The following is an 8,627-nucleotide window of genomic DNA, read 5'->3' as shown; positions in this document are numbered from 1 at the left end:
CCCAGCCCAGAAGAGGGAGAGCCCATTCTCAGAAGTTTGAGGGTCTAAGGGACTTTAGTGTATTCCTTGGACTCTTTTTCATTCATGGGACCCTCATCTACACTTCAATTTTAATAACTTTAGTCTACTTGTTCCCCCAGCTCTATGGTTAAGAGATTTTCCTATACTCCTTCTGTGATACCTTCATAAATCTTTTCATTTTATCAGTTTTGTAGCTAACAATTCTTCATACTTAGATAACAATTCATTGAATTAAATTGTTTCTGTTAAGTTACTGGTATTTCTTTCTGAAACAACAGTCATGGAAGAGATGAGGTGTACATTTAAAATACCAGCATTAGCTAAACTTTGGCTCACTTTGTTGTCAATAGTCCCTCCTCAATGCTTCAGGGGACTTGTGAACACCAATGCTGGATTCTCAAGGGTTGAGCTGGAACACTTGCCTACCCTTTGGGGCAGATGAAGGAGGAATCCATTTGTCATGTTAATTCTACATTGAATTCATGCATAGATATTGGTGGCAACTAGACTCTATAGACAAGATGGTCAGTTGGGGGCACCTCAAACTCTTCTCTGATGCTACCTATCTTTGTTAAGACTTACAGAGATCTCCTGTTTCCAGGCACCATTTTAGAACATTGCTGAGTTATACTTTTGTACTTTGAAGTTAGATGTGGCTATGGGATCTACTTCCAACAATAACATATGAGGGTTGCCAGTCGTGGTGGCTCACACATTTAATCCTAGCACTCAGGAGGCAGAGACAGGTGGATCAGTGAGCTAGAGGCCAGTCTGGTCTACACAGTGAGTTCCAGGCCAGCTGTGGCTACAAGGAAACCCTGTCTCAAAAAGACTTTAAATAAATAAATAAATAAATAAATAAATAAATAAATAAACAAATAAATAAAATAATATATGAGGAGCAATGATGTGCTTCACTTCTAGATGACTACTTTAGGATTCAGTATGAAATTTGATACCTTGTTTTTGCTTTGTTTGACTATTTTAAAGGATCAGTTTTGAGCCTCTGTCAGCCTGGGTCTCTGAGTCACTATGTGTAAGTATTGACATTATTCACAGTAAGAGTTGGATTATTAATGTTGGATTTCCATTCTTCACTTGGAAGAGCTGAGGGCTAATCGGCATTCCCAAGGATGCTCTCTGGAATATTCTGCTGCATCAATGCCCTGGTTGTCCACATCTCTGCTGCTATCTTGACTTACTGTTTAGAAGCATGTGCTGCTTTATGACCCTTTCTGAAGACTGTGTGGTATTTTTCTTGGTTAGTTCCTTTCACATTTTCTTCAAAAACAAAGGACTGTGTGAACAAGATTGTGCAGGAAATTTCCCGAAAATCTCTTCTATGTTCAGGTCTATGTTATAGGGAGGGGATGGAAGTGAACACAGAACTTCACTTCCTGACTGACAGCCAATTGTGCAGGAATTTTGTCTTATTCAATGTATCTTTCTAAAAATCAGTGTTCTTACAGGAAATGACAGGTGGATTTTTGGATTTTTAAAAGATTTAAAAAAATTTCTATTTTATGTGTATTAGTATTTTGCCTACATTTATGTAAGTGCACCACATGCATGCAATGCCAGAGGAGGCCAGAAGAAGGTGTCAGATCCCTGGAACTGGGGTTACAGACTCTTGTTAGCTGCCATGTGGGTGCTGGGAACCAAATCTGGGTCCTCTGCAAGAGTAGCTAGTGCTCTTAACTGCTGAATCATCCTCCCACCAAAAGAATTTTTTAAGCCCGTGATTAACTCTATTCATAGTTACTATCATTGTGTTTTGGTCATTAATTGATCCTTTCACAGATTTCTATCTTTATCCCTGTTCAAGTTCTTTGTTTTGAAGTTGATTGTACCTATTATTAATTTAGCCATGTCAGGTCTCTTGTGTTCACATTTATAAGTATTTATTTCTCTAGCCTTGAAATTTTATTTTATTTGTGTTTTGATATCTAAAAATTGTCTTTTTACATAAAATATTGTTGACTCTTGATTTTCTTATAACATCTAACAATTCCTGCCTTTTCTTTAAAGGTTTAGTTCTTTTATTTATATTTTATTTATTTATTTAGTTTTATTTTATGTGTATGAGTGTTTGCCTGCATATGTGTAAGTGCACCTGTGTTGTACAATGACCATGAAGGACAGAAGAGGATGCTGGGTCCCCTGAAACTGGAGTTATGGATGGTTGTTAGCCACCATGTGGGTGCTGGGACTCAAACCCAGGTCTCCTGAAACAGCAACCAGTGCTCTCACCTGCTGAGCCATCTCTCCAGCCCCAGGTTTAGTCTGCTTATATAAAAATAATTGTTAATATTACTATTGGCATATATATGTCATGTTTTTATTTGTTCCAAATAACTTTTCTTTATTCTACCTTTCTTTCCTTGATTTGAGAGAATCCAAGTCCAATATTCAATTATACTTTATTGGCTTTAAAATGTTTATTTACTTATTTTATGTATGAGTATTTTGTCTGCATGTCTGTAAGTGTACCATGTGTGTGCAATGCCTTCAGAGGGCAGAAGAGGACATTGTATTTCTAATATGTATCTTTAACTGTTCAATGTGATAAGCTTTTATTGCTTAATCTGAAGCAGAGGAAAATTGAAGTGGCCGAGTCTCACTAATGTCATCCTCCTTCTGTCATGATGAGTGTATTATACATATACATTTGACACACAATCTTGTTCACATAGTCCTTTGTTTTTGAAGAAAATGTGAAAGGAAAACCCCTCATTCACATGTATGCAATATTTCTGTTTCTGGCTGTCTTCCTCACTTTTGTTTGTCTGTCTGAATTTCTGTCTTGTGTTATTTTCTTTCAGCTACAGAACTTGTTTCAGCGATTGTGTGTGTGTGTGTATGTGTGTGTGTGTGTGTGTGTGTGTGTGTGTGTGTGTGTGTGTGTGTAAGTCTCTTGGCTGCAGATCTTATCAGTTTCTGTTTATCTGAAAATATCTTTATTTTCCTTCTATTTTAACAAAAGTTTTATTGATTCCAGAATTCTTGGGTATCTTTAAAATTCCAATGCCCTGTGACTTTCATTATTTCTGATAGGAAATCAGCAGCTTGCAGTGTTAGGCCTCTGTAATTAGTGTGTTCTTTCTGGCAGCTTTTAAGATTTTCCTTTTATCTTTGGATCTCAGAATTCATTAAACTTAATGTTATATCAATTATACTTATGCTGCTTAGGATTCATTGAACTTCTTGTATTTATAAATTAAACTTTCTCACATAATTTGGAATATTTTTGGTCACTACATTTAAAAATATTTTTCTCTGCTCCATTCTCTTTGATTTATTTTTGGAACCTTAATTACAAAAGTGTTAGACTGCTTGATATTATTCAAAAGTTACTAACTTTTTTTTTAATTCAAAGATTTTTCTTTCCTTTAATTTGGATAATTTCTACATATTTACTTTTGAGTTCATTTAATTCCATGATTTAAAAAACTTCCGTTCTAGGACTAGAAAGATGGCTTAGCAGTTAAGAGAGCTGGCTACTCTTGCAGAGGACCCAGGTTCAATTCCCAGCACCCACATGGTGGCTAACAACCATCCATAACTCCAGTTCCAGGAGATCCAACACCCTATTTTGACCTCCGTGGGCACTGCATTACATGAGTGCACCAACATACATGCAGGCAATACACTAACAAGTATAAAATAAAAGTAATGAGGGGCTGGAGAGATGGGTCAGTGGTTTAAAACACTGACTTTTCTTGCAGAAGACCTGGGTTTGAATTCCAGCACCTACATGGCAGCTTATACCTGTCCATAACTCCAGTTCCAGGGGATCCAACAGCCTCTTTTATCCTCCGTGGGCAATGCACAACACAGGTGCACTTACCTACATGCAGGCAATACACACATATACATAAAATAAAAATAATAAATAAAATATTTTTTAAAAATTATAGTGAAAAAATTGTTTTGTGGTTTTAGTTTTTAAAAAGGCCTATTGAGTCAAACTTGTGGAACCTTTAGGAAGTGGGCTCCCTTTGATGAAGTCTTACAGGCTCCTGGGAACTTGCATTTAAATGAACCTTTATATTTAAAGACAAATATACCAGTCGCCACTCATTAAAGAAGCTTCGTTTGCAACAGACAGGGACTATTACAGAGTTCCACAACTGGTCACACCCAGAGAATAAGTATCTGAGAGATGCCAAACCCTAAGTGACACATCTACAATGGAACCTCTACACCTAAGGCTCACGGAACATAGTGGAACAAGGGGTAGAGAAAATACTAATGCATCTCTCAGCTCTCATCGGAGAAGCTTCCTCATACAATAGAGGGTGATGGTGCACACACAAGGCCACAACTGGCCAGAGTGTAGCAAATAAGAGACAGCAGCGTTCATGTCCCTGGATAGGACTTCTATATTAAGCCTCACCCACCCAGGGCTCAGGGATCATTTCACAGTTGGGGGCAGAAAGATTGTAGGAGTTGGCTGGTGCATGGCCATAAGGAAACAGTCTTACAGGCTCCTGGGAACTTGCTCATATGAACTTACATGGTGACAGCATACTTAAGACCCATGCCTCAGTCTTAACTAAGGAAACTGTTGGCAGTTGATCACTGCTTCTTACCTTTCAAGTTCTCAAAGAACAGTGCATTAAATTCTGAGCACTCAATGGTCTTTCCAGCCCAAAGTTCCAAACACTTCCGCAATCTAAAAACGACACCGTCAGGTCTGTCGTAGCAATACCACATTTTCCTGGTAGCAAATCCTGTCCTAGTTTGCTTTCTGTTCCTGTGATAAACATGACTAAAAGCACCCTGAGGAGGACACAATTTACTTCATCCTATATGTTACAGTCTATCATTGAAGGGAGTAAGGGAAGGAGCTCAAGCAGAAGGAGAGGCAGGAACCATGGAGGAATGCTGCTTACAGCCTGCTCCCAGGCTCAACTTCGGCTACCTTTGTTATACAGCCCAGGCCCACTTACCTAGTGATATATTTGCCCACGGTGCACTGAGCCCTTCTAAGTCATTTAGCAATAAAAAAAGAATGTTTGAAGACAGGTCCAATCCAATCTGATGGAGAAAATTCCTCAGTTCAGGCTCTCTCTTCCCATATGACTCTAGGTTTGTGTCAAGTTGACAACTAAAGCTAACTATGACAAGCATTATATTATTATTACTTTTTATTCTGTGTATTTGCCAGCTCAAGAATTATCAAAGACTTTTCCATTAGATTTTTTTTATTATTTCTATTTGTGATTTTAATAGACTTTTGTGTTTAAATTCTTTTAAGTTACCAAGACATCTATTCTGTGAGTCCTCTTGCAATAAGCTCTTTATTTTGATTAATCTCAAAGGTACCTGAAATATTTCTCCTTTTAATTTTTCAATAATGATAAATAATGAGAATTTTGTAGTATCTTTGCTGGTTTGATATTATTTTCCCATAGCTTTTATACAGAGTGATAGCTTGTCTAGACCACAAATTTTCCTTACATAATTATACAGATTCTTCTCTATTGTTATGTGACAAAGACTTGAGACAGCCTGATATTTATTCTGATTGGAATGATCTTTTATTTTAAATAAATATTTACAGTATGTTTTTTCGTTACTTGAAATTTAAAAACATTACAAGAATGTGTCTACATATTACTCTTCAACAGCTTCCTGATAACCACTCATTTATTCTGATCTAGGACAGACATCAGCAAACGTTCTCTGTAAAGAGCTGGGTATCTAATATTGTAATCTTTGAGGGCCAGGTGGTCTGTTAAAACTAGTCAACGCTCACAATCTAGAACTTTCTTTTTTCTACATTTCTCTTTGGGCTGAGATGGTGAGATGAAAATATACATGGCAGAAGGATCTTGGAAAAGAAGCACTTATCATTTGAAGATGATGCTACAACCTAGGAGCTGACAGGTAAGCAGAAAGGGATGTTGCTGAGAGAAGGGCATCAGCACAGGTTTAGAGAAGTGAAAGGTCACAAGTGCTAGACAGAACTTCTAAAATTGTGGACCTAAGCGTAGAAAGCAGTGACTAGGACAGAGCATGGCCAAGTGCTCCTTTTTGGGTATCTGGAACCAGTGACTTAGGTGAGATTGACAGTGATTCAGTTTCCCATGGAGGGGGGAGCCACCTGTATTCTAGCCATTAGTGCTGAATCTGATGGTGCCTCTGCTCAGAGACTTCCCATGATGCCCCACAACTTTACAAATAAAATTCAAATGACTGATCATGGAATCCAGACCCTAGCATCTGATGCCTACTGCTTCTTTCGGTAACTGCCTCCCTTTCTCTCTTCCTCATGTGCCCCGTGTCTGCTATCATCCTACCATCGTCCCAATGCAAAAGAAGACAAAGGCTCTAAACCTCCACATTCAGAAACCCAGAAAGAAGAGCAAATGCAAACTAAAATAAATAGAAAAAGGAATGATGATAAAAGGCAGAAATCAATGAGCCCCCAAACTAAATCATAATGGAGAAAATTCTTGAAGCTACAAATTGGATCTTTTGGAAAAAAATGTGAAAATTAATAAATATATAGTAAATGTTTTGAACAAGGATGAAAATTATCTGATCAGGAATGAGAAGACACTCTCCCTTTTACACAGACATTCCTAAACTCAAGAAATTACAGGATTCCAACCTAGATAAAATGGACTAAAACTTTCTGAAAGACCAGAATTATCAGAAAAATGTAAACTGGCTTGAAGAAGAAACCTGGCATCTGAGTAGCCGTCCATGGATTAAAGAAAGTGAATTTTTAATTTAAAACCTTCCCACAAATAAAACTCAGGTCCAGATGGCTTCATTTATGAATTTTACAAAATACAGTTTTAACTGGAGAAGGAACATTCCCAACTCTAGGGACCCAGAATTAACTTGGTGCTCAAACCAGGCAGTGGTATTGCAAAATGTAGAAGTGCAGATCAACTTTTTTTTAATGAGGATAGATGCAAAAATCAGACTCTTTAAGAATAACAAGTAAAATCCAGAAGTATTGGAAAGATAATATAGTTACCAAGTGATGTTTTCCCCAGGAACACAACATTGATTTAACTTGAATATCAAGCAATGTAATTTACCATATTAATGTCATAATAATGAATAAAAGCTAAAACATATAACATTTATGTAGAAAAAGCATTTGGCAAAATTAAAAACCCATTCATGGTATGACATCTCAGAAGACTGGCTACAAAGATAAACTTTCTCAATGTGGAAAGGGGACTTGATGACAAATTCAGATCGATTACATTTAATGGTGATAATTAGATTAGCAACAAGGCAAAGCCATCTATGCTCCTGGAGGTCCTAATTAATTCAGTAAGACAAGAAAGGGGAAAAAAAGACAAGGAGACTTAGAAGAAGATGTTAAACTGTCTGTGTTGATAAATGACAAAATTGCACACAAAAATCCTAAATAATAGCTGGGTGTGATGGCACACATCTTTAATCCCAGCACTCGGGAGGCAGAAGCAGGTGGATCTCTGTGAGATTAAGGCCAGCCTGGTATACAAAGTGAGTTCCAGGCCAGCCAAGGCCACAAGATACCTTGTCTCAAGGAAAATCCTAAATAATATACAAAATCTAATAGACTAGTGAATAAGTATAACAAATTTTCATACCTGGACAGCATCTAGGAATCTATTGTGTTCAGTATACAGTAATTGAACAAGAATTAAAGATTGAAATTTATGTTGTTTACAACAACCTCCAGAAGTCAGACATTCCTAAGGATAATTTTAACAAAACACCTAGGGTTGTGACACTGTAGACCCAAAACTACTAACAAAATCAGCATCACCGGGCCAATAAGATGGCACAGTGGGTAAAAGTACTTGTGGCTAAAACTGGAAACCTATGTTTAATTCCTGGGACCCACTTGGTAGAAGGAGAAAACTGACTCTTCAAGTTGTTCTCTGACTGCCAAATACATGCAATGGCATGTATCACATACATATTCACACGCACACACACACACACACACACACACACAAATAAATAATAAATAATTAAATGTAAAAGCAAAATAAAGCATTAAATCTTTCATTATATAAAAGAAAAAATATACATTTCCTGTTTATATATTAAATACTAAATATTTTTGAGAAGGCAGCTCTCCAAATTGACCGATAGATTTAGTATAATCAAAATCAAAATACCAGATGGCTTATTTATAAAAATTGACAAGTGGATTCTAAAATTAGTTGAAAAAGCAAAAGTCCCAAAAATAGCCCGAACAATTTTGAGAAGAAAAACATTAGACGAGTTATATTACTTGATTCCAAAGCTTAGGATAAAAGGCCAGTAATTTAACACAGAGGGACTTTAGCACAGTCACACATGCAGATGAGGTGAACCACACACAGAGGTCAATAAAACCACAAGCTTCTGATTTAATTAAAGGTGTCACCATTAATTAATACAGATAGTTTTTAATAAACATATTGGAGCAAGATGATATCGATATAGAAAAAATAAATAAATAAGCTCAACTCTTAGTGAACACCATACATAAAAATTGGCTGTAAAGTATCACAAACCAATAAGCAAAAGGTAAAATTGAGGGATTTCTAGAAGAAAACATGAGAACTTCAAGACCTTAGGCTTGAACTAGATTCTGAACATTG

Source organism: Nannospalax galili, unplaced genomic scaffold (assembly GCF_000622305.1).
Source record: "Nannospalax galili isolate Female #2095 unplaced genomic scaffold, S.galili_v1.0 scaffold666, whole genome shotgun sequence".
In the NCBI taxonomy this organism is placed as follows: domain Eukaryota; kingdom Metazoa; phylum Chordata; class Mammalia; order Rodentia; family Spalacidae; genus Nannospalax; species Nannospalax galili.
Note: the sequence above shows the minus strand (reverse complement) of the source record.